At 46.8% G+C, this 27,233-nt stretch overlaps 2 pseudogenes; one reads left to right on the top strand and one right to left on the bottom strand.

The window, feature by feature from the left end:
- Window positions 1–368: 368 nt before the first annotated feature.
- On the bottom strand, window positions 369–1,711 carry LOC123157839 (wall-associated receptor kinase 3-like; annotated as a pseudogene).
- LOC123155764 (putative wall-associated receptor kinase-like 16) overlaps window positions 1,550–27,233 on the top strand; it is a 31,477-nt pseudogene continuing 5,793 nt past the window's right edge.

Below are 27,233 nucleotides of genomic sequence, written 5' to 3' on the forward strand. Positions count from 1 at the left end.
GTATTGGCACTATAGCAAAAGCTGGCATAACTTTTTCAAAGCTCACCATCAACACACTTTAGAGTTGCCAACTTGCTATTAATGGAGAAACATTCCATGGACCTGTGATATGACACTTCTTTTTTAGGGTAAGATATGACACAATTATGTTGTATCTTGACCGTGGGTTTTTCCTTGTCATGCATATTCCTTGCTTTTTCTGTGTCCATATGAATTCTAACTATGAGTGCATTAAGGCTAAAATCAATGGGCATTATCAGCACACTGCTGCTTTTTTTTACACATATCAGAATAGGTTATTTACTAACTGTTCTTCTATTTTTGCAGCTACACGATAAATCTCTGGCTAGTTTACACCTAGGAAGGATTCTGAAAGATATGGCTGATGATGCCATCTAACTTGAGGCACGTGGTCTCTTTCTGAAAATATATACATGTGGTTGTTTATTATTATTTATTAACTTTACTTCTGAATATAGTCGAAACCTTGTTCCATGCAAACTAAAAATAATTGTCAATTGCTGAAACCTATCTGTAAGCATATTTAAAAAGGACGTGACAATTGACTGAAGAACCAAGTAAGAAAAAAAAAGAGCTCTTTTATTTTTTTATAGCAATTTTTACTGAGGCAGGAAGGGGCACCAACTTCATTAATTGAAACCAATAAAAGGGATGTCAATCAGGTTACCGAGGCAAACTCATAGATGACATGCATTCTTGCTCCATACTATATCGCCTACTGAAGTTGTCATCATCAGCATTGGCATTGTTCTGTTCCATTGGTGTATTATTTTCCACAGTTTGCATCACTTCAAGTTTTGTCTCAACTTGCTGGTCTAGCATCTCAAAGAGTTTGTCTTGGTTCACTCGCAAGATGAATTCAGCAGTTAGACTGGCTCCTGGTGTTGACAGGTGGACACATGGCTTCTTCCTTGTTAATAGCTCCACAAGCATGACACCAAAGCTATACACATCACTTTTCTCGGTGAGTCGCCGAGTGTGGTAGTACTCCGGATCCAAATATCCAAAAGTTCCTTGAACCGCAGTTGTAACTCCTGTTTGATCAATGGGGATGCCTCGAGAAGCTCCAAAGTCTGATACTTTTGCTGTGAGGCGATCGTCAAGTAGTACGTTGGCAGACTTGATATCTCTATGGACTATTGATACTGAAGCAGCTGAGTGCAGATAAGCAAGGCACTGATAGCGGAGTGCTGACATGAAGATGATCAGAAAGAGTTCCATTTGAAATGAATTCGTAGACCAATAATGGAACTTCTGTCTCGAGACAACATCCAAAAAGCTTCACTACGTTCCTGTGGTTCACTTGAGAAAGGATAGCAACCTCATTGATGAAATCATCTGTCTCTCTCTGAATTACAACTTTTGACTTTTTGATGGCAACAACACGATTGTCAGATAAAATCCCTTTGTAGACAGTGCCGTGGCCTCCACCTCCAAGTTTTCGAGCCTCGTCAAACTTATTTGTTGCCTTCTCAAGCTCTTCTAAGCTGAACATCATCCTTTCAGCGATATCCTTGTCCACAAGCTGCTGTATTAACAACCCTCTGTTCTTTTTGAAGAAAAAATCTCTTGACTTCCTTGCTTTCCAAACTATGAGCTTTTGTCTTACAATCAGAACACTGAGGATAATTAGAAGAGTGCCTACACCGCTGTCGATTCCTACCGCAATGGCAAATCCTGGAGAATGCATAATCAATCAGCTTGGGTCTAGATTTTGAGTAAATAAACAGTCATGAATATTGACAATACAAATAATATTCACTTAGCTTACGACGTTATCAACAAAGATCAGTATTTTCCAATCTTGCTCATTACCTGAATTTTTTGTTTTGGCTGATTTGGTTGAAGAACATCCATTTTTGTTTTTGAGGATTACCAGTGGTGCCATGCGGACAGGTACAGGTATATGACCCTATCAGATTGATGCACTGGCCAAAGCAGGAGTACTCGCCTTGACTTGTACACTCGTCGATATCTGCAGTAGTAATGAAGCAAGTAGTTTGTGGCTTTGAGCACTCCTGAAGTAATCGTACTAATTATACAGGGAGTCTAGTAGCATACCTTGGCATCCGTGTTGCACGTAAGGGTTGCCTTCGTAGCCATGCCAACACTGGCATGTGTAACCTCCTCTTGAGTCGTCGGGTTTATGGTACACAAGGCACTCGCTATTGTCACTGAGTCATCCAAAATCACTTGAATTGTTAGCCTCAGCACATGACAAGTTACTGAACACCCAACTGACAGCCGTTCTAACCGGTACTCCTGGTATGGAGTGTAGTACGCCTTTGGAGGCACCAAGGCTGGTGTCAGATGATACCGCCTTCTGCAGTACCATGGCATTCTTCTTCTTGCTCCACCATTTGCTCTCCACCAAAGCAAGACTTGAGTTGACCTGCAAGTTCTCTTTCTCCACGCTGTACTAGTGTACTTGATGGAAAACATATTTGAGTCAGGTTGCACGTTCATTGCACTGCAACAACCAACACCAGCACATGTGCCATCAGTTGCTATCACAGGATGACCCGGCATGCATCCTGGGTGACAAGTGGTACCTGCAGGTTCTGTGCCGGGAGAATGCCATTGAAGAATCACAATGATTCCACACCCCGTAACAACGATTTTATTCCTGCCTGCTAACACCCTATATAGGCTGTCATCGAGGGGGACTGACCAATTCATATGGATGTAACCGTCGGGCCACTCATCCCCCGCCAAGGTGAGGATCCCACTGTCAATGTACAGGGTGCTGTCTTGCACTGATATTTCAAGCACTTCGACGCCAGAACTGTTCATGAAGAGCTTTGGGGGATGATATGTCTTGTTACAGGCAAGCTTGAAGCCCTCACGGTGGCACCCGGCACTGATGCCGAATGGGTAGGGTATGCTTATAGCCGCATATGCTGGTGCAGTTGGGCGATGCGACGTTGGCCGAGACTAGCACTAACACGATGGCTAGAAGCTGCAGAAGATGCAGCAGAGCTGCTATACCCGCCATACTCATTTGTGTGATGTGGTTGTACACAGCTTAGCCACACAGAAGTGCTAACTAGCCCTTTGTTTGGTGTATATATAGCCATCGTAGTGTGAAACCACAAGATGTTCTGTGTTATGTGCCATTTATACGCAGAACAGAGACATGGCTTATCATATGGCGCTAACTAATAAAAGGATTAATAGCTGCTTACTTTTCCTCGCTTACTGACTGTTCTAAGCAATCATCAAGTTTACCTTCACAAGATTCTTGGTGCTTGCAGGGTAATGAATCATTTAGGTAAAAGCCTTGCGTGTGGACTCTGTGACTAAAAATTTGTCAAATCCAATTGTCCAAATGCCTAGCCATGAGGAATCCCTACCATCCTGCAGTTCTCTGTACAAGGAACTGCAAGCCTGTCAAGTCTGTTGTCCAAATGCCTGATAATAAGGAGTCCCTATCGTCTTCATTTGTCTCTGCACAGAAAAAGCAACCACAATTATTGGATTTATACATAGCTTATACGCATGGCTAGTTACTTGATGCCGACTTCATGAAGCAGTCAAGTCAGGCGGGCCGATAAAAGATGGAGAACAGCCGTCTAGTTTTTAATATTTTGGTTGATGTAACAAGACTCCAAAGCTGACTGAGTATGCATTGAAACCACAATGGCATTCGACATGCTTTACAAGTTGCAGTATAAATGAATAGTGTTAGGACTAGAGGGAAGTTGAGCTTCTTGTTTTTCTGCAATGCTGCGACTAATGGCAGGTTTTATTGATATAGTTTTGAAGTTGCTTGCAAAGACTAATGCCCCAAAATAAGATTAAAAGACCAAACCAAAAAGAGAAAGCATTTAATGGACTTGCCGAATAATCTCTTGGCAGCAAGTTGCTTCGTAGTATTTCCAGCAGGGAAAGACACTATCACACTATCAGTGGCGAGTGACTTGTTAAACCATGGACAGTTGCACTTAAGGGCTTTCAACACTATAATTACTGTTTTTGTCACATGAGCATAATCAAAGAAGCTGGCCTGCTCCTGTGCGAAGGATGATCATTCAAATAATGGAACCTAATACATTCACTCTCAGTGATAATCGTGCTTATCAGAGAGAAGGAAGGTCACAATATGTGCTTGATGCTAGGTGGGATGAACAAAATGGTACTCCGACATAAAATTCGCTGCATACACAATGATGGTACCAGTACCAGGGCTTTCCAATCATCGTAGGGCTGGCAGCTCTCTTCAATATGTGATCTGAAGGGTTCTGTCCAAGTTAGAGCATGGAATATGTTGCTCTGACTTCCCAGGTGCTCTTGATAAAGTTTGCTGCCTTTGAAAGAATCCTGAACCAATCTGAAAGGTAAATCTATTAACTCATGTTTATTCTCATTTTAAGCAGATAACTAGCATGTCATGATCCATAAACATTTCTTTTGAATTGTTCAGATATATCAGCCAAAGCTTTCAAGATTTTTTTGTAAGCATGTCACCGGGAGGTACCTTTCCAGCTTTCCTTGTCAAACTCTTGCTAACTCTCTTTCGTCAATCTGTACAAGTTTTATATGGTAGTACTTGTAAAATAAGTAGTACAATAAAAAATTGCACTAGTCACACTTGGTTCTGATGGTGTATTGGTGTATAATGGACTGGTTCTCTATTCTGATGTGGCAAGCCATCAAGGTATGGCCAAATGCCTTTTCCTCCAAGCAAAGTAACCAAATCACACGTCTATACCATCGGGAAGATCCCTTAGTGCAGTATTTTATTTTCTAGAAAACTGCGAGCAATGCTTATCTAGGTGTGTGTGTGAACAAGTCTCATTGTAAAAAATATGTTTTGTCATGCCTGGGAGGTCAAGTAATCTGCAAACTTAGACTAGTTCTAGGCATGTGATGGAGTTCAGCATGTAAAATACTAATGAATCTGTTGTCGTGGTCATCACTTTTCCAGTTCCCCACAAATGTTGTCCAGAACACATAAATTCTTGCTGCAGGGTAACTTTGATGAACAGCAGCAAATTCCTAGTTCTTCAATACAGATACATTCAGAAACTCATGCTTCATTTGTGTGATTGACGAAATGAGAATGCCTTCTCTAGTTGGCGCCGTGGTGGTGCTGCTGCTCAGGTGCAGCATAACAGTGGCGGCAGCAGCAAGTTCCGTGAACATCGCGCTGCCCGGCTGCAAGAGCAAATGCGGCGATGTGGACATCCCGTACCCCTTCGGCACCACCCCCGGCTGCTACCGGCCAGGCTTCATGGTCACCTGCAATGAGACGCACGGCCCGCCGAAGCTGTTCCTGGACAACGGTGCCAGTCCAGGTCATGGCCCTGAGGTTGTCGAGATATCTATGGCGAACAGCACGGTGCGCATTGGGAGCTGGGTTTCACACTTCATCACATTAGTAGAAAAAGGGTCAAATGTGAGACACATTAGTCCCGGTTTGTAACAGAACCGGCACTAATATGTCCATTAGTGCCGGTTCCAACGGCTAGGCGGGAGGAGCTCTTTAGTACCGGTTCGTGGCGAACCTTTAGCACCGGTTCGTACCACGAACCGGTACTAAAGAAAGTGGTGGCAGGATGTTGTCAGAGTGGGGCCCTTCCAGTACCTTTAGTACCGGTTCGTGGCATGAACCGGTACTAAAAGTCGTCCTATATAAACCCTTCGTCCACCCGCACTCTGTTCTTCCCCCTTTCCTCTCTCCCTCTCCTCTGTTCTTCCCTCCTTCCTCTCGAGTTCATCACAAAATTTGCCCCAAATTTGTCAAGATTTGCAGGCCCCCATCCATTCAAATGATCACCAAGGTTAGCAACTTTGTCCTTTCATCTCTCATTGCTAGATTAGCTCTTGCATTGGTTTATATAGTGATTAATTGTGGATTTTAGTAATTTAGGAGGAATTATATGTGGTAGTATTTGATTTATATGCAATTTGAGGTCAAAATAACACTTAGTTTGCATATGTAGGTGTGGTTTACTTAGTGCCTTCTAAATCTCTGTCGTAACCACCGTCGATCGCCCGCACCGTCCCGTCGCCGGCACCACCTTGTGGTGAGCCTCTTGTTCATGAAATTTTATATAAAAAATTGATGTTTGTGTGATTTGGATATATAGTTACTTGTATAATAATTATCTTACCCGTACGTTGTTTGTTATACATAGTGCCATGGTTTTGATATCCGTCCCCGTCGGCCCTCGTCCTTGTTATGATTCGGATGTGGTATATTCTCTTTTAAAACTATTTGTTGCATTTCGTGTTTATGACAAATTATGCCCATCAAGTTGACATAGATATTTTTATCTAGGAGGTATGTGAACCGGAAATTTCAACCGACCCTATTGTCGAGAGGTTAAATTTAGTTGAAAGAGAAAACGAGTACTTGAAAGAAAAATTGAAAAGAATTGAGGGGGAGAAGATGAAATTGGAGTTGCATGTTGCCGATGTCGTCGATGATCACAAGATCAAGATGGAGAAAATGCGCTTGAAGATTAGAAAGATTAGAAAATATGCCATCGATAGTGAGGCTTGGTATCATTATGCTGTTGGATCAATTGTTACCTTAGTTGCGATCTTGATCGCATTTGTTGTTGCATTTAAATGCTTTAGCTAGAGAGTTATTTGTTTGTTGCATTTAAGTGTTGTATAAACTTTATGTATGAACTTGTATTAATTTGGTCTATTCGGTGTTGTGTAATGAAGATGAGCCGGCAATGGATGTACGATGACCGATGCTCTCCCCAGTTCGTTGAGGGCGTGCATACTTTTCTGCCTGCGGCTGAGGCAAACAAGCGGGCGGATGGTTTTATGCCTTGTCCATGTGCTGGCTGTAAGAATGGTCGCAATTACTCTACGTCAAGAACAATTCACGTCCACCTGTTTGAGTTCGGTTTCATGCCCCACTATAATGTTTGGACCAAGCACGGAGAAAGAGGGGTTATGATGGAAGACAATGAAGAAGAAGAGGACGACGACAGCTATCCTGGCCATGGGTTCCCTGAATACGATGATACAACAATGGGGGAAGAAGCTGAGCCGGTAATGCGGGAAGAAGCTGAGCCGGCAATGCGGGAAGAAGCTGAAGAAGAGGTATCAGATGAGCCCATTGATGATCTAGGTCGGGCCATTGCCGATGCAAAGAGAAACTGCGCAAGTGATTTGGAGAAAAAGAAGTTGCAGCGCATGTTAGAGGATCACAAAAAATTGTTGTACCCGAATTGCGTAGGTGACAAGAAAAAGCTGGGCACCACACTGAAATTGCTGCAATGGAAGGCAGAGAATGGTGTATCTGACAAGGATTTGGAAAGTTGCTAGTAATGATAAAGGATATGCTTCCAAAGGACAACGAATTGCCCGAGAGTACGTACGAAGCAAAGAAGGCTGTCTGCCCTCTAGGGTTAGAGGTGCAGAAGATACATGTATGCCCTAATGATTGCATCCTCTACCGCGGTGAGTACGAGGATTTGAACGCTTGCCCGGTATGTGGTGCATTGCGCTATAAGATCAGCCGCGATGACCCCGGTGATATCGAGGGCGAGCGCCCCAGGAAGAATATTCCTGCCAAGGTGATGTGGTATTCTCCTATAATACCACGGTTGAAACGTTTGTTCCAAAACAAAGAGCATGCCAAGGCAATGCGATGGCAGAGAGAATACCGTAAGAAGGACGGAAATTTGAGAGTACCCGCTGACGGGTCGTAGTGGAGAAAAATCGAAAGAAAGTACGGGAAGGAGTTTGTAGATGACGCAAGGAGCGTATGGTTTGGTCTAAGCGTAGATGGCATTGATCCTTTTGGGGAGCAGAGCAGCAATCATAGCACCTGGCCTGTGACTCTATGTTTGTATAACCTTCCTCCTTGGTTGTGCATGAAGCGGAAGTTCATTATGATGTCAGTGCTCATCCAAGGCCCTAAGCAACCCGGCAACGACATTGATGTGTACCTAAGGCCATTAGTTGAAGAACTCTTACAACTGTGGAATGGAACAGGTGTACGTGCGTGGGATGAGCACATGGGGGAAGAATTTGACCTAAAGGCGTTGCTGTTCGTGACCATCAATGATTGGCCTGCTCTCAGTAACCTTTCAGGACAGACAAACAAGGGATACCGCGGATGCACGCACTGTTTGGATGATACCGACATTATATATTGGAATAGTTGTAAGAAGAATGTGTACCTGGGACATCATCGATTTCTTCCGAGCAGGCATCCCGTAAGAAAGAAAGGCAAGCATTTCAAAGGTGAGGCGGATCACCGGACGAAGCCTCGCCACCGTACTGGTGCTGATGTACATGATATGGTCAAGGATTTGAAGGTGATATTTGGAAAGGGTCCTGGCGGACAACCTGTTCCGAAGGACGCTGACGGACGCGCACCCATGTGGAAGAAGAAATCTATATTTTGGGACCTGCCATATTGAAAAGACCTAGAGGTCCGCTCCGCAATCGACGTGATGCACGTGACGAAGAATCTTTGCGTGACCCTGCTTGGCTTCTTGGGCGTGTATGGGAAGACAAAAGATACACCTGAGGCACGGGAGGACCAGCAACGTATGCACAGAGAAGACGGCATACATCAGGGTCATGCAAGCTACGCTCTTACCAAAGAAGAGAAGGAAATCTTCTTTGAATGTCTGCTCAGTATTAAGGTACCGTCTGGCTTCTTGTCGAATATAAAGGGAATAATAAACATGGCAGAGAAAAAGTTCCAGAACCTAAAGTCTCATGACTGCCACGTGATTATGACGCAACTCCTTCCGGTTGCATTGAGGGGGCTTCTACCGGAAAATGTTTGATTAGCCATTGTGAAGCTATGTGCATTTCTCAATGCAATCTCTCAGAAGGTAATCGATCCAGAAATCATACCAAGGTTACAGAATGATTTGGTGCAATGTCTTGTCAGTTTCGAGTTGGTGTTCCCACCATCCTTCTTTAACATCATGACGCACGTCCTAGTTCACCTATACGAAGAGATTAACGTTTTGGGTCCTGTATTTCTACACAATATGTTCCCCTTTGAGAGGTTCATGGGAGTATTAAAGAAATATGTTCATAACCGTGCTAGGCCAGAAGGAAGCATCTCCAAGGGCCATCAAAATGAGGAGGTCATTGAGTTTTGTATTGACTTTATTCCTGACTTTAAGCCAATTGGTGTTCCTGAATCGTGGCATAAGAGTAGACTGGATGGAAAAGGCACGCTAGGAGGGGAACAAATAATATGTATGGACGGACATTCTCTCACTGAAGCACACTACACAGTACTACAGAATTCCGCCTTGGTGGCTCTGTATATGGATGAACACAAGAATTTGCTACGCTCCAAACACCCGGAGCGGTCTGACGACTGGATTACACGTGAACAAACCAGGAGTTTCGCCAGCTAGTTGCAGACACGTACCATGCATGACACCTCTATTGAAGATGACATGTACTTGCTGTCCCAGTTACCATCTTCGAATATAATGACTTTCAAAGGGTACGAGATAAATGGTAATACATTTTACACGATCGCCCAAGATAAGAAGAGCACCAACCAAAACAGTGGTGTCCGCTTTGATGCAGAAACCAAGACGGGAAAGGAAACATATTATGGTTATATACAGGACATATGGGAACTTGACTATCGACGTGGTTTAAAGGTCCCTTTGTTTCGGTGCAAATGGGTCAATATGACAAGAGGCGGGGTAACGGAAGACCCGCAGTACGGAATGACAACAGTGGATCTCAACAATCTTGCGTATGCAGACGAACCATTCGTCCTAGCCAATGATGTGGCACAGGTTTTCTATGTGAAGGACATGTCTACCAAGCCAAGAAAAAGAAAAGATAAGGAAGCGAATGCATCGTACGATGAGCCAAAGCGGCACATAGTTCTTTCTGGGAAGAGAAACATCATGGGAGTGGATGACAAGACAGACAAGTCAGAAGATTATGAAAAGTTTGATGAAATTGCTCCATTCACAGTGAATATTGACCCGAGCATCCTGTTAAATGATGAAGATTTTCCATGGTTACGGCGCAAAGGGACACACGTGAAGAAAAAGTTTCACACCCAAAGATCTGGGATGTGATCGGCTTCACTATCATCGTTTTCTTCTGTGTTTCACACCCAGAGGGGAATCTCTGTAACAGTTAGGGTAGTTATGTGTTTTGGCATTTGAAACGTGAAGAAATTTTATGTGCAAACAAATTCTTTCATGCCTTTACTGATTTTTAAAGTTAAGTTATTCACAAACTAGTGATTCACACTAATTTCAAATAATTCAAAATTTAAACTATTCAAATTTGAAAACTACGGGCACTAACAGAAAGTTTGTAATTTTTTGTACCTAAAACAAAAATGTTCACAAAGAAACTCTAAATACACAAAAAAGCACAAAAATAAATAAAGCAAAAAAAATAAAAAAAGCCCGCCTACTAGGCCAGAGCGGCCTGCATACGACTAGAAACCCAACCTGTCGTTGGGTCAGGATGCAGGCCCGCAAAGGCCAAGTGGGCCCACAGGGCTGCAAAGAACACGTAGGCCCAGTAAGCCTGCTTTGGAGAGGAGCTCGAGAGAGCGACCGCACGGGGGTTTATAAACCAGTGCGGTCGCCCCTCGGCTAGCGAGGTGGGACTAAACTTGCCGCACCGCACCTGCGCCAGTGCACCCCCTTTAGTACCGGGTCGTGGCGCAAACCGGTACTAAAGGGGGGGCCTTTAGTACCGGTTTGTGCCACCACCCGGTACTAAAGGGGGTCGCTTCCCGCCGCTTGGGCTGGCCAAAACAGACCTTTAGTACCGGTTGGTGGCTCCAACCGGTACTAAAGGTGCCTTCTATATATACAGCACTTCGAAAAATTTCATTCTCCCTCTGTTTCTTCCTTTGTTTCCCCATCGATCGATCGACGCCGTCACCGACCCCGTCGCCGTCGCCGCCCCCGTCCCCGTCGCCGCCCCCATCGCCGTCGCCTCCCCCGTCCCCGTCGCCGCCCCCGTCCCCGTCGCCGCCCTCGTCTCCGTCGCCGCCCCGGGCCCATCCCCGTTGCGCCGTCCCTGCGTCGCCGCCCCCGCGTCACGCCCCGGCCCGTCGCTGCCCCCGGCCGTCGCCTCGCCGTCGCCGTCGCCCCGCTGTGAGCTCTCCCCCTCTAACCCCTCTCCCTCGCCCCCGGCGGCCACTGTCACACCCACGATGCGGCTATATCTCCCACGTGTCGGAGCACGACTTAGAGGCATAACCGCATAGTGGTTTTGTCGCAAGAAGGGTCATCTTCACACATTCCCATGTAATGAACAAGAATGGGATACGAGAGTTGGCTTACAATCGCCACTTAACACAGTACATAAATTAAGTTCATACATCATTCAAATACACTCATAGACCGGCTACGGTCAAGTTCAAATGAAAAGAAGACAACCCCAAATGCTAGATCCCCGATCGACCCGACTGGGCTCCACTACTGATCATCTGGAAACGATACATAGTAACGACCAAGAGCCTCGTCAAATTCACACTTCAGCTCAGTTGCGCCATCTGCGCTGGTATCATCGGCACCTGCATCTGTTTTGGTAGAATCTGTGAGCCACAGGGGCTCAGCAATCTCACACCAGCGAGATCAAGACTATTTAAGCTCATAGGCAAGAAAAGGTGTAAAATGGTGGATCTGCGGCAAGCACTAAGCATATATGGTGGCTAACATACGCAAGTGAGAGCGAGAAGAGAAGCAACGCGTAGGTCGAGAAGCTAAGAGTGATCAAGAAGTGATCCTGAAACTACTTACGTCAAGCATAACACAAACCGTGTTCACTTCCCGGACTCCGCCGAGAAGAGACCATCACGGCTACTCATGCGGTTGATGTATTATAAAGAGGTCAAGTGTCAAGTTATCTACAACCGGACATTAACAAATTCCCATCTGCCTCATAACCGCGGGCACGGCTTTCGAAAGATTATATACCCTGCAGGGGTGTCCCAACTCAGCCCATCACAAGCTCTCACGGTCAACGAAGGAATAAACCTTCTCCCGGGAAGACCCGGTCAGTCTCGGAATCCCGGTTCGCAAAACATTTCGACAATGGTAAAACAAGACCAGCAAAGCCGCCTGAAGTGCCGACAAATCCCGATAGGAGCTGCACATATCTCGTTCTCAGGGCACACCGGATAAGCGAAGCGTACAAGTACCGACGTAATCCAAGTTGCCAAGGAATGGTCCCGCACGGTGCTCTAGTTTGGACCAACACTCGGAGGAGCACTGGCCCGGGGGTTAAATAAAGATGACCCTTGGGCTCGCGAAAACCCAAGGGAAAAGGGCTTAGGTGGCAAATGGTAAAACCAAAGTTGGGCCTTGCTGAAGGAGTTTTATTCAAAGCGAACTGTTAAGGGGGTCCCATAAATCACCCAACCGTGTAAGGAACGCAAAAATCAAGGAACATAACACCGGTTTACAGAAATAGGGCGGCAAGAGTGGAACAAGTCACTAGGCATAAGGCCGAGTCTTCCACCATTTACCAAGTATATAAGGTGCATTAATATAAACAAGAGATATTGTGATATCCCAAAGTAACCATGTTCCGACCTGGAACAAACTTCAGCTTCACCTGCAACTAACAATGCTATAAGAGGGGCTGAGCAAAAGCGGTGACATAGCCAGACAACGATTTGCTAGGACAGGATGGTTAGAGGTTCAACATGGCAATAGGTAGGCATGGCAAACAAAGGCAGGTAGGGCTAACATAGCGATAGAGCGAATACTAGCAAGCAAAGATAGAAATGATTTCGAAGGTATGGTCATCTTGCCTGCAAGGTTCTCAGAGTTGTCGAAGGCTGGATCCTCGTAAGCGTACTCAATAGAGTCCTCGTGCTCGTACTCGTCTCCCGGCTCTACCCAAAGCAAGAACACTAGCAAAGGAACCACAATAAATCACGGTGCAATGCACAAGCAACATGATGCAATACATGTCATGATATGCGAGAAGTGATATGCAATGCTTATGCGTGCTTCGGAAGGAAAGATGATGAACAAGGCATAAACTTGGCAAACCAAGTATGCTGCTGGAAAGATGAGATGATTTCGGTCGAAATCGATATAAAGATCACCGGGAACGGATGCACGGTTTGCAAATGACAAGCAATACAAGAATGGCACAACGCTGCGATTTACAGCACGATGCTACTTTGCAAGCAACAAGAAACTATGCTACAGCACTCCAACATAAAAACAAAGCATATGCCAATGATATACAGGAGATGCTTTACAAAAGAGGAACACTGAGCTACGGCTCATTCACATCATAACAGGTTCAAACAAGCATGGAGAAGTGCAATAATTTCAACAAGCTGGACATGGCATAAACAGCAGCACGAAGCAATGTTCAGAGCATGTTATCAACATGCTACAAGAACTTATAATAGCAAACTAAGGCATGACATGAATCTACTTAAAGCATAGATCAAAAGTCCCTTACTGACCATAAGCCAAAAGGGATCAGAAAATATGATGGCACCCACGTAACCATAGCAAGTTTCGTTAACAGATTCCAGCAAACAAGCATGGCATTGGAATAAAAATGAAGGCACCTTCGCGAGCTCGATGCACTCACTACAAAGCTCCTCATGATAAACTAAGCATACATCCATCAAGAAGACATGACATAGAAGCTACACATGGCAAGGAACAACATCATAGCATATCCGGATCGACTACAACAACCCCGGCAAGGTTGAATAACTTGTAAACAATCTGCCAGGAAATGATCTGAAGCAAAAGTAGAGCACGAAAAAGACATGCTCGACTACTCCATAATTGCAACTAGGACCATGGATGGATAGACCAAAACCATGTTTTCAAAACACCCTTACTAAAGTATCTCAAATTATGCATGGATCTCTCTGTAGCAATATGTTTACATGGCAACAATTTTACAGCAGGACAGGAACTAAAACAGAGTTAACATGAAGCCTAGTTTGCATGCTTGTGCTAGTCACCACATTTATCACAAAAATACATGGGAAGCACCTCTGTAAATAAGACATAGCCTAGTTCAAAACACATTTAGGGATCAACCTCATAGGATGCACACATCAATCATGGCAAAAATGACAAAAGAGCTCGTTCTGATAAGAATCTGCAACTATCGAAATGAAGCCCTCTTCTAACAGCATTTTGGGCATCAAGATGACCTCAAACGTAAATGATGCAATGGAATGAAATGATTTACTCTTCGAGACGAACAATTTGACATATTATATGCACGAAACGGAGTAACGGGTGCGAACATGTGATGCAATGAACATGCAAAGATTTTATCACAGAATAAATGACTTAGACGATTTTGGGGGTCGGGGAAAATCAACCTAGGGTTCCAGATCGGATCGCACAGACGTCGAGGAGGCCGGAATCTCGCCGGAGTTGGGGAGGAGACAACGAGGGCGGCCGGAGGAGGGGAGTCCCGACCAAATCCGGGCGGCGGGTGGCGGGAGGCGGGTGGAGGCGGGAGGCGCGCCGGCGGGACGCGGCGGCGAGGTCGGCGGCGGAGCGGAGGCGGCCGGCGACGGGCTCGGACGGCGGAGGAGGCGAACCGGGCGGCGGGGTCGCGGGAGGCGGCCGGCGGCGGCGCGGTCGGCGGACGAGGCGGCGGGGCGACGCGGGAGGCGGCCGGCGGCGGCGCGGTCGGCGGACGAGGCGGCGGGGCGACACGGGGCCACGGCGGCGGGCGGCGGCCGGCCGGGTCGGGCGCGGGGCGCGGCCGAGCGCGGCGGCGGCGGGCGCGCGGGCCGGGCGGGCCTCGCGCGGGCTGCGCGGGCCGGCGGCGGCGGCGGAGGCCGGAGTGCCACGTGGCACGTCGCGGTTGGCTGGGCGCGGATAGGCGGACGTGTCCGGCTGCGGCCGGACGTGTCCGGTGGCGGCGGAAGGGGAAAATTTAGGGTTTCGTCCGGAATTCGGGGGGATTTGATCCGGGATTTCGAAGGGGGAGGCTTATTTATAGGTAGAGGGAGCTAGGAGTGTCCAAATGAGGTGTAGTTTTCGCCCACACGATCGTGATCGAACGACCGAGAGCATGGAGGGGAGTTAGATGGGTTATTGGGCTGTTTTGGAGGGGTGTTGGGCTGCAACTTAAAAGAGGCCTCTACGGGAGTGCTGTTAACCGTTGGAGTACCGAACGAGCTCCAAATGACCCGAAACTTGACAGGTGGTCTACCGGTGCTATACCAGGGCCACTTGGCAAGGCTCGGTCCATTCCAAGAATGTTCAACACCCGCACAACGAAAGAAGACAAGAGGGGTGCGCCGGTGCATGTGGGAGTGTCGGATTGCGAAACAGACAACAGGGAAAATGCTCGGATGCATGAGACGAACACGTATGCAAATGAGATGTACATGATGACATGATATGGTATGCATGACATGAATAAAATGAAAAACAAAAGACAAAACCCAACCACGGAGGGAATATCATATCACATAGCCGAAAATGGCAAGAGTTGGAGTTACAAAGATGGAAAGTTACATCCGGGGTGTTACAGCCACCATGGGCGCCGCCCCTCCCCTAGCCCATACACACACACACAAGCATGATGAACACACACACACACACACACACGTATATATGTATGAATGCATGTATATATTAGTATATACGTATTTTGTATGTTTAATTAGTTTAGATTTTTTAGATTATTGTTTTTTCACTAGTATATATGTATGAATGCATGTTAGATGGATATAATTAGTGTTTAATTAGTATGGAATTTTTTTATATAATGTTGTTTTCCTGTTTTTTAATGGATGTATAGAAGTTGTTTTTTCTATTTTTAGTGTTAGATGCTTAATTAGTATGAAATCGCATATAGAATTTTGACATATGCAATGGTAGCATAATTAGTGTTATATAGAAATGTTAGTTATCAAAATCCAATCATTAAAAAATGTTACTTTTTGCGGGCATATAGCTAGTATTTGTTCTCGACGACGCCCGGCCCGCATCCTCGCCGTCGACCCTTCCGCGACGACGTCCAGCTGACCCATGTCCGGGACTGGGCTCCGCCGGGCTGGCACTGGGAGGTGCTGCCTGGAGGGGCGCGCCGCTTGATGAGGAACCCGGCCCCGGGTCCCGTCGTCGACCCTGATCTCGTTTGGTGGTGTTCGCGTGGGCCAGTTTCGGCGCGGAGGGAGCCGGCCCAGCCGGAGGTGGTACGTCGCCGTGTTAGGGAGGAGGACGAGCACGTCCATCGCTACATGGTTGTGTTAGAGGGCGGCAGGTTCTCCAATACCTGGCAGTTTCTTCAGGGATCTCACTTCAGCTATGATCCTGTGAGGGTTCCTTCTCTTTGGGTGTCCACCGCCCGTGCCGCAGGAACCGCGAGTGTCCTAGATTCTTCTGTAGTATTCGATCTTTATTAGCTACCTAGCCAGTGATGTATTCGATATTATATCTATTATTCGAGACGATGTATTCGAGATTATATCTATTATTCGAGACGATGTATTCGAGATTATATCTATTATTCGAGACGATGTTTTCGAGATTATATCTATTATTCGAGACGATGTATTCGAGATTATATCTATTATTCGAGACGATGTAATTTGAATACTAAATTGTTTTATATTTCTTTTGGATTAGTTAAATAAAAGCTATGGCGGACAATACCGGCAGAGAGGGAGAACATGTGTAACGCCCTCGATGCGGCTATAGCTCCCACGTGTCGAGGCACGACTTAGAGGCATAACCGCATTGAAAGCAATGTCGCAAGTCAGGCAATCATTACAACATCCCATGTAATACATAATAAAAGGGGGAGATAACATAGTTGGCTTACACTCGCCACGTCACATCAGAGTACATAAATAACATCCATCAAACAAACACTCATGGCCCGACTACGGCGCCAAAATAGAAAAGACCCCCAACATGCGACAAGGTCCTGAATCGATAACCCCAACTAGGCACCACTACTGATCATCTGGAAAGGACACGTAGTAACGCTGAGAGTCCTCGTCGAACTCCCACCTGAGCTCGTAATCGTCAACTGGAGCGGAAACACCTGGACCTGCATCTGGAGTAGTAGTATCTGTGAGCCACAGGGACTCAGCAATCTCACACCCACGCGATCAAGACTATTTAAGCTCATAGGAATGGATAAGGCAAATATATGTGGAGCTGCAGCAAGCGACTAGCATATGAGGTGGCTAACTTATACGCAAAAGGAGAGCGAGAAGAGAAGGCGAAGCACGAGCGAGAAGCTAAAGGAACATCCTGCGCAAGCATAACTCCAACACCGTGTCCACTTCCCGGACTCCGCCGAGAAGGGGCCATCACGGTAACACACACGGTTGATTCATTTTAATTAAGTTTAGTTCAAGTCATCTACAACCGGACATTAACAAATTCCCATCTGCCCATAACCGCGGGCACGGCTTTCGAAAGATCAATCCCTGCAGGGGGTCCCAACTTAGCCCATAACAAGCTCTCACGGTCAACGAAGGAATAGACCTCCACCCAAGACACACCGATCAGACTCGGTATCTCGGTACAACAAGATGATTCGACAGGTTAAAACAAGTCCAGCAACACCGCCCGAATGTGCCGACAAATCCCGATAGGAGCTGCACATATCTCTTTCTCAGGGCACACTCAGATGAGCAATCCGTACAACTAAAACCAAACCTTGAGTTTCCCCGAGGTGGCGCTGCACAGGGCTCTAGTTCGGACCAACACTCAGAGGAGCACTGGCCCGTGGGGGGCTAAAATAAGATGACCCTCGGGCTCCGGAAACCCAAGGGAAAAGGGGCTAGGTGGCAAATGGTAAGACCAATGTTGGGCATTGCTGGAAAAGCTTTAATCAAGGCGAACTATCAAGGGGTTCCCATTATAGCCCAACCGCGTAAGGGACGCACAATCCGGGAACATAACACCGGTATGACGGAAACTAGGGCGGCAAGAGTGGAACAAAACACTAGGCGAGAGGCCCAGCCTTCCACCCTTTACCAAGTATATAGATGCATTAAGATAACATAGCAATATAATGATATCCCAACAAGAATATAAATGTTCCAACAAGGAACAGCTCCAATCTTCACCTGCAACTAACAACGCTATAAGAAGGGCTGAGCAAAGCGGTAACATAGCCAATCAACGGTTTGCTAGGACAATGGTGGGTTAGAGGTTTAACATGGCAATTGGGAGGCTGACAAGCAAAAGGTAGGCATCGTAGCATTGGCAAAGCAAAAGAGCGAGCAAACTAGCATAGCAAAGATAGTAGTGATTTCGAGGGTATGATCATCTTGCCTGCACAGTTGTCAGAGTTGACTGGATCCTCACAAGCAAACTCAACGGGCTCCTCGGTAGCGAACTCGTCTCCCGGCTCTACCCAACAAGACAAACAAGCAACAAGGATACAATCAACCACGGGCAAGACCAAGCAATATGATGAAATGACGATATGCTATGCGGGATGCAATGCGGGATGCAAAAATGCAAGATATGACAGGAAAAGCATGAACCTGGCATCAACTTGGAAAACCAAGTGTGCCACTGGATAGAGGGGATGAAATCGCTCGAAAACGATATAAAGATCATAGGAATCGGAGCTACGGTTTGGAAATGGCAAGCGTTTTAAGATACGACACCGGTCTGCGATTAACAGCAAGTAGGCATCTAAATGCAACGAAATGAGCATGCTACAGCCACCAAACATGAAAACAAAATACATGGCAGCGAAGTACACAAGATGGTCGACAAAACACTAGCACTGAGCCACAGGCAATTTCATCCATTAAGAGGTTCAAACAAGCATGGCTAAAACGCAAATGCAAAACAGATCTCAGACTTAGTGAAATTAACACTAGTCTGAAATTTCAGATCACGAAGCTCTCTTCGGAGCAGCAAAACAACATGATAGGAAACCTGAACATGACAAGTAAGAACATGGCATGGACCTACTCAACAAGCTTAATAAAACACCCAAAGTGACCTGGGGCCAAAAGGGTTCACAAAATACTCTACCGAGCTCACGAACATCGCTCGAACACAATCAGTTTTCAGACAGTGAAAACTGAGACATGCTGAAATCTAACTCACGAAGGCATGTAAACGAGCTCGATGCACTCACTACGGTGCAAGTCATGGCAAGTAAAGCATATAACCAGCAAGAAGACACAAAGTGCTAGCTACACATGGCAAGAACGAAGGCATAGCATGCATGGAACACTAACGGTAGCATCGACGAAATCGCAAACAAGTTAACGATCTGCCCAGATTAACAACGAAGCAAAAGTTGAGCTCGATTGAGTCAACCTAGAGCACTCCACAAATGCCAACAAAGACATGGATGGATAGAGCATAACTTAAATATCAAAACTCCCTTACTGATCATCCTCAAAAGAGGCACGGATCACTAGGAAACAAGCTGGACATATAGCATCATGAACTAAAATATCCCAGACTTAGTGAAAATCACTAAGTCCCTGAAATCTGCATTCTCAGGTACCCTACTTCGCAAGCTTGCACAAGACAACACACACATCCTAAAAATGCATGGGTAGCACCTCTGGAAAGAAGACAAAATGCTTCACAAATCATCCCAAAGGGGCACAGGCATATCATGCACGAATTAATTATAGCAAAAATGACAAAAGTGCATGATGAACTAACGGATCTGCAGTTTAACTCACGGAGCCTCCTTCTACCAGCATTTTGGGTATCAAGATGACCTCAAATGCAAATGATGCAATGGAATGAAATGATGTACATGTCGAGACGAAGATTTTGACATATCATACGCCTAAAACGGATCTACGGTTGCGGAGATACGCGCAGACAAAGAATGCATAAAAATTAACGGAGAGAGGCAAAAGTCAACCCTAGGGTTTCGGATCTGAGATCCAGATCGGGATCTCGCGGGCACGGACTTCGAGGTTGACCGCGGGGCACTGTTCACCGGAGTTGGAGCTCGCCGGAGGAGGACCGCAGGGGCGTGGGGAGGCTCGCCGGAGCCCGACCCGGCCGCCGGAGGAGACGGACGAGGGCGGCGGGGCCCGGTGGTGGCCACGGCGAGGTTCGGCGGCGGCGGGCGCGCCGGCGGATGGCGGGGCCGCGGCTCGAGGAGCGGGCCGGCGACGATGGCGAGCGGCGGCGCCGGTGCCCCGGGTGGCCGGCCGCGAGGAGGATGGCGGCGGCTGCGGGCGTGAGGCGGCGGGGCGATGACGCGGGCTGGGGAGGGCCCCGCGTGGGCCTGCGGGCCGGCGGGCGCGGCGATGTGGGCGCGCCCACGTGGCGGCACGGCGATGGCTGCGGCGGGCGGCGGGGTGGAGCGGACGCTGTCCGGCGCGGGCCGGACACGTCCGTCGGCGGCGGAGGAAGGAGATTCTCTTTTTTTTTAGGGTTTCGGGGAGAGGGAGAGATCCGAAAACGGAGGGGTGTATATATAGGCATAGAGGGAGCTAGGAGAGTCCAAATGAGGTGCGGTTTTCGCCCACACGATCGTGATCGAACGCTCTAGGACATGGAGCAGAGTTTGGTGGGTTTTGGGCCAAATTTGGGGGGTGTTGGGCTGCAACACACACGAGGCCTTTTCGGTCCCTCGGTTAACCGTTGGGGTATCAAACGAAGTCCAAATGACCCGAAACTTGACAGGCGGTCTACCGGTAGTAAACCAAGGCCGCTTGGCAAGACTCGGTCCAATCCGGAAATGTTTAAACCCCACACAAGAAAGAAAGGTAGAAATGACCACCGGAGGAGAACGAAGCGCCGGAATGCAAAACGGACAACGGGGAAAATGATCGAATGCATGAGATGAACATGTATGCAAATGCAATGCACGTGATGACATGATAAGAGATGCACGAAAAAGAAAAACAACACACGGAGACAAAGACCCAAACCCGAGAAATAAATATAACTTGGCGCCGGAGACGGCAAGAGTTGGATACAAATATGGAAAGTTACATCTGGGGCGTTACAACACTCCACCACTACGAAAAGATCTCGTCCCGAGATCTAGGACTGAAAGAACTCCGGGTACTCAGAACGGAGGTGATCCTCGCGTTCCCAGGTAGCTTCACGGTCGGAATGGTGTGACCACTTGACTTTGAGAAATTTGATTGACTTGTTGCGAGTCTTGCGTTCAGTCTCTTCGAGAATAGCAACTGGGTGCTCACGATAGGAGAGATCTTCTTGGAGCTCAATGTCCTCGAAGTTGACGGTGCGGTCAGGAGTCTTGAAGCACTTTCGAAGCTGAGAGACATGGAACACGTCATGAACATATGCAAAGTTTGAAGGAAGCTCGAGTTGGTAGGCGAGGTCGCCTCTCTTGCTGACAATCTTGAAAGGTCCCACGTATCTAGGGGCAAGCTTCCCTTTGATACCGAAGCGACGAGTACCTTTCATGGGAGAGACGCGGAGGTAAACATGATCTCCAATCTCGAAAACCAGATCACGATGCTTACTATCATAGTAGCTCTTCTGGCGGGACTGGGCTGCTTTGAGGTTATCACGAATGACTTTGCACATTTCTTCTGCTTCTGTGATTAAGTCATTACCCAGCAGCTGACGTTCACCGGTTTCAGACCAGTTGAGAGGGGTACGGCACTTCCTGCCATATAGAATTTCGAAGGGGGCCTTGCCCGAACTTGCTTGAAAGCTGTTGTTGTATGAGAATTCAGCATAAGGAAGACAATCCTCCCACTTCATGCCGAAGGAGATCACACAAGCCCTGAGCATATCTTCAAGAATTTGGTTGACACGCTCGACTTGACCGCTCGTTTGAGGATGGAAAGCTGTGCTGAAGCGGATGTTGGTGCCCATAGCCTTCTGAAAAGAATCCCAAAACTTGGAGGTAAAGATGCTGCCACGGTCTGAAGATATCACTTGAGGAATACCGTGCAGAGAGACAATGCGAGAGGTATAGAGTTCCGCCAATTGAGCTGCAGTGATTGACTCTTTGATAGGCAGAAAATGAGCCACTTTGGTGAGCTTGTCGATGACGACGAATATAGCATCATTGCCACGCTTGGACTTTGGAAACCCAGTCACGAAGTCCATTTCAATGTGGTCAAACTTCCATTCTGGAATGGCAAGAGGTTGGAGGAGACCAGCTGGCCTTTGGTGTTCTGCCTTCACTCTTCTGCAGACATCACATTCGTTCACGAATTGAGCGATCTCGCGCTTCATTCGAGTCCACCAATAAGCTTGCTTGAGGTCCTGATACATCTTCGTACTACCAGGGTGGATGGAGAGGAGAGAGTTGTGAGCCTCGTTCATGATCACCTTACGAAGTTCACCTTTGGGCACAACAATTCGATCCTCGAAGAAGAGAGTGTCCTTGTCATCAAGTCGGTAGCACTTGTACTTGGACTGACTCTTTGCAATGCCAATCTTCACCTTCTTCACCATAGCATCAAGAAGTTGGGCTTGGCGAATCTGGTCTTCTAAGGTAGGAGAGACTTGAAGGTTGGCGAGGAAACCTTGAGGAACAACTTGCAGATTAAGTTTGCGGAAAGCTTCACAAAGCTCGGGTTGATAAGGTTTGAGAATCAGACTGTTGCAATATGCTTTTCTGCTCAAAGCGTCAGCAATCACATTAGCCTTGCCTGGAGTATACTCGATACTCGGATTATACTCTTGAATCATTTCGACCCATCGAGTCTGCCTGAGGTTGAGATTAGGCTGAGTGAAGATGTACTTGAGACTCTTGTGATCAGTGAAAATATCCACTTTCCTTCCCAATAGAAGATGTCTCCAAGTCAACAAAGCGTGTACAACTGCCGCCAACTCGAGATCATGAGTGGGGTAGTTCTTCTCATTAGGTTTCAACTGGCGAGAAGTATAAGCAACAACTTTCTTCTCTTGCATCAGTACAGCACCGAGACCTTGGAGAGAGGCATCACAAAAGACCTCGTACGGCTTGGTTTCATCAGGCGGAGTCAGAACTGGAGCAGTGACCAATTTCTCTTTCAAAGAGTTGAAAGCAATATCACACTCCGGAGACCAAACGTACTTGACGTGCTTCTGAAGAAGATTTGAGAGAGGCTTGGCGATCTTAGAAAAGTTTTCAACGAATCTTCTGCAATAGCTTGCGAGACCGAGGAAACTGCGGAGTTGCTTCACGTTCTGAGGAGGTTCCCAATTCACAATTGCGGACACCTTCTCAGGATTCACGGAAATGCCCTTGGCGGAGATGATATGACCAAGATAAAGAACTTCATCTAGCCAAAATTCACACTTGGAGAACTTGGCGTAGAACTGATGTTCTCTGAGCTTGTCAAGAACCAAACGCAAGTGCTTGGCATGATCTTTCTTGTTCTTCGAGAAAACCAGAATGTCGTCGAGATAGACCAGAACGAATTCATTGGTGTAGGGGTTGAAGATGAAGTTCATCATGCGAGAGAACGTCGGAGGAGCGTTGGCGAGGCCAAAAGACATGACGGTGTATTCATATGAACCAAAGCTTGTTCTGAACGCCGTCTTGGGAATATCTTGCTCACGAATACGAATCTGATGATAACCCATACGGAGATCAAGCTTGGAGAATACTTGAGCACCCTTGAGTTGTTCGAACAGCTCATTTATGTTGGGAAGTGGGTATTTGTTCTTGATGGTCTTCTTGTTTACTGGACGGTAATCAACACAAAGTCGACTCGATCCATCCTTCTTCTTCACAAAAAGAACACCACAACCCCACGGAGAAGTACTAGGCCGAATGAGACCCAATCTTTCTTGCTCATCGAGTTGTTTCTTCAACTCCTTCAACTCTTCGGGGCCGAGCTTGTAAGGACGTTTGCACACAGGTTCCGTACCGGGCTCAAGTTCAATAACAAATTCAACCGGCCGGTTTGGAGGCATCCCTGGAAGTTCTTCTGGAAAGACGTCTTGATATTCGCAAACGACAGGAATTTGAGAGATAGCATCCAATTCACCCTTCTCATTGAGAGAAAACAACCGGATGGAATTATCCCGAGCGGCAAAAACAATTACATCCTCAGACGAATGAGTCAGTTGAATCTGCCTGGCTGCACAATCAAGCTGAGCTTTATGCTTAGAGAGCCAGTCCATTCCGAGAATAAGATCGATATCGGAATTGCCAAGAACCACCGGAGAAGAGAGAAACTTGCAGTCGCCCAAAGTGATTGTAACATCCGGAACACACACTCGAGATGTCAAGAGGCTGGCCGGAGAGTCAATAGACAACGGTCTCGGCAACATTTGAGTAACAAAATCATGCTTGGAAGCAAAAGGTCTCGAGATGAAACAATGCGATGCACCAGTGTCAAAAAGAACTTTTGCAGGAATATCATTAACAAGAAGGTTACCCATGATCACATCTGAAGAATCCTCTGCCTGAGCTGCATTCACCATATTGACCTTGGCGTGCTTGGGATTGTGCTTGACCACAGCTGTACTTGCCGATCTGACAGGAGGAGGAGGAGGAAGACGCCTCTGGTTGGTACACTTGTTGGCATAGTGACCCTTCTGTTGGCACTTGTTGCACGTGACCTCTGAAAGCGGACGGTGATACGGAGCACTCGATCTTGGAGCTTGAGACGAAGCCTTGTTCTGAAAGTCTGGGTTGGGTGGGTGGGAGAAACCACTGCCACCTTTGCTCTTCTGCTGATACGGCTGACGGAACGGAGGAGGAGGAAGCCAATACTTCTGCTGCTTGACCACTTGAGTAGAGGAAGAAGGAGTAACATCTCTGGCACGCTTCCTGGAAGCATCACATCTCATCTGAGCAGCCTCTTGCTTCAGTGCCATGTTGTAGAACTCATCGTATCTCAACGGCTCAAAGAGGACAAGAGCGAGCTGAATTTCCTCACGAAGACCACCCCTGAACTGATAGATCATGCTTTTCTCATCAGGAACATCCTGCTTGGCAAAATGGGCGAGCTTCTGGAACAACTTGTTGTAGTCATAGACAGACATAGAGCCTTGCTTGAGATTGCGGAATTCCTGACGCTTACTCTCAACCACACTTTGAGGGATGTGATGAGCGCGGAAATCTTGACGGAAATCGTCCCAAGTGATAACACGTCCACCTCTGGAATCCTTGTACTGCTGGAACCACTCTGCAGCCTGATCTTTGAGCTGGAAAGAAGCGAACTTGACGAAATCTTCAGGCCTGACGTTGCTGCATTCAAAATGCTTGCCCAGATCCACTAGCCAATCGTCAGCATCGGTAGCCTCAACACAACCGCTGAACGTCTTTGGGCCATTAGCAAGGAACTGGTTCAGAGTAGCAAAGTGGTGCTGATTGTGGCCTTGATTCCCTTGATTGCCTTGATTGCGCTCTTGGAGAATTTGCATGATCAACTGTGTGTTTGCATTAGTAGCGGCCATCACAGCTTGCCATGCTTCCGGAGGAGGCGGAGGCGGAGGCGGATTAGGATTCGGAGTCGTGCGCGTTGGAGGAGCCATCCTGAAGAGGTTGACCACCATTAGCACATAGATAGCCAACAATATAGAAGCTGAATCCAACGGAATGGAAATTGCAACATATAGTCTTCACATCCGAACAAAATGAACGAATGCATTCCTCTTGAAATGATCACATATCCATAAATTGAGAAGCCACGAAGAATTAAGGTAGAGCAATAAATCAACAAGGTACGGATCAAGAATGAATAATCGGTAAGAAATCCCAATCTCAAACCAATATCCGTGGAAGAAGAACTAGAGCTACTAGAATTCCCACCTATGATACTCCCGAACCTTTCCGGTTATGCAATCAGGTGTTGGGGATACAGGGGAAGCACAATATCTCACCCAAACTAGCAAATCCTACATCCAGCTGTATCCATCCTTCAACACATAACCAGGAAAACTTCGGAAACCATCTACCTCAACCTTCGAAAAACATCCGTTATACAAGTTATGGCGATACTCCCGAACTCCCGCCCCAGTACTGGGTGGCGTCGAGGTTATCTCACCAACGAACTGCATAAAAGAGATTTTCGATGTCGGCGAACATATCTCAAGTATACCAGAATTGCAATGATGAAATTGTGACGACAACACCTCGGAGCTCAACTCCCCGGGACACTGCCACAACCCCTAAAGACAGGAGGCACCAAGAACAATGTTCTCGTCACAAAACCATCGGAACAAAACCAAGATACTCGCGTGAACCTAAAAAAAAAAAAAAAATTTGTGAAATTTTAGAAGAGAAGAGTCAAAACTCTACGCCAGGATGCCTTACCAGAGCGATGAGGAGACTGGGAAGTAAAAAGAATTCCTAAGCTCTCCGATATATAATTCCTAAGGACTCAAAACATTTTTCTAGACACAACTCGGCTGCTAAAAACGATCAAGCAATGGGGCTCCTAAGGTCGGGGATGGCTCTGATTACCAACTTGTAACGCCCTCGATGCGGCTATAGCTCCCACGTGCCTCGACACGTGGGAGCTATAGCCGCATCGAGGGCGTTACAACATGCCATGTTCGATATGATACGCAATCCTCACGGGCCAGATGATGATCAGAATGAAGAAGATTATGACGGCTCCGAATTTCTAAACAACACCGGAGAGGGTGATATGATATTCGATCGCGACGACCGAATTGATGAAGTCATGAACTATGATTATGATGATGACGAAGAAAATGTTGATCCTGAAACAACAGAGACCGGCGAGGTATATATATTTATATAAGCAGGCATCTGGTGATCATCACATGTTTTAAATGACTTGAAGATATATTAACGAATCGATCTTTGTTCTTTCAGACATCTAGATCGAGCAAATCTTCAGGCAAAAGGACGAAACGAGGCCCGAACAAAAAGTTGAAGGAGGGCGTAAAGTACAATATCAAGGCAATCAGACCTAGTGGCGAACCATTAGCGCCTAAGAAGATTGCGGACAAGTTCATTCGTCAGTGCGGAGTTGTTGTGAAGGACCAACTCCCGATCGCCCTTCAAGAATGGAGAGAGCCAGCAAAAGACAAAAGACAAAAAGACAAAAAGGACGCTGCTCCACGTCCAGATGTTACTTTTGTCGACAAAAGACAAAAAGATCTGCTTTGGGATACTCTCATGGAACATTTCACCCTACCAAATCATTTCACAGAAGCAGATGTGCAGAAAGTCAAGGACGCTGCTCTTAGGAAGATGGCGGTTGCATTCAAGAACCACAAGAATCGTGAATGGAACAAGTACGTCAAGAGAGGAAGGAAGACTCCAGTATTCGAGGGAACACTAGAGAACCAACGTGCTCATTGGGACGATTTCCTGAAATTCAAGGATTCGGAATTAGCTAAGGAACGGTCGAG

Source organism: Triticum aestivum, chromosome 7B (genome assembly GCF_018294505.1).
Source record: "Triticum aestivum cultivar Chinese Spring chromosome 7B, IWGSC CS RefSeq v2.1, whole genome shotgun sequence".
NCBI classification, from domain to species: domain Eukaryota; kingdom Viridiplantae; phylum Streptophyta; class Magnoliopsida; order Poales; family Poaceae; genus Triticum; species Triticum aestivum.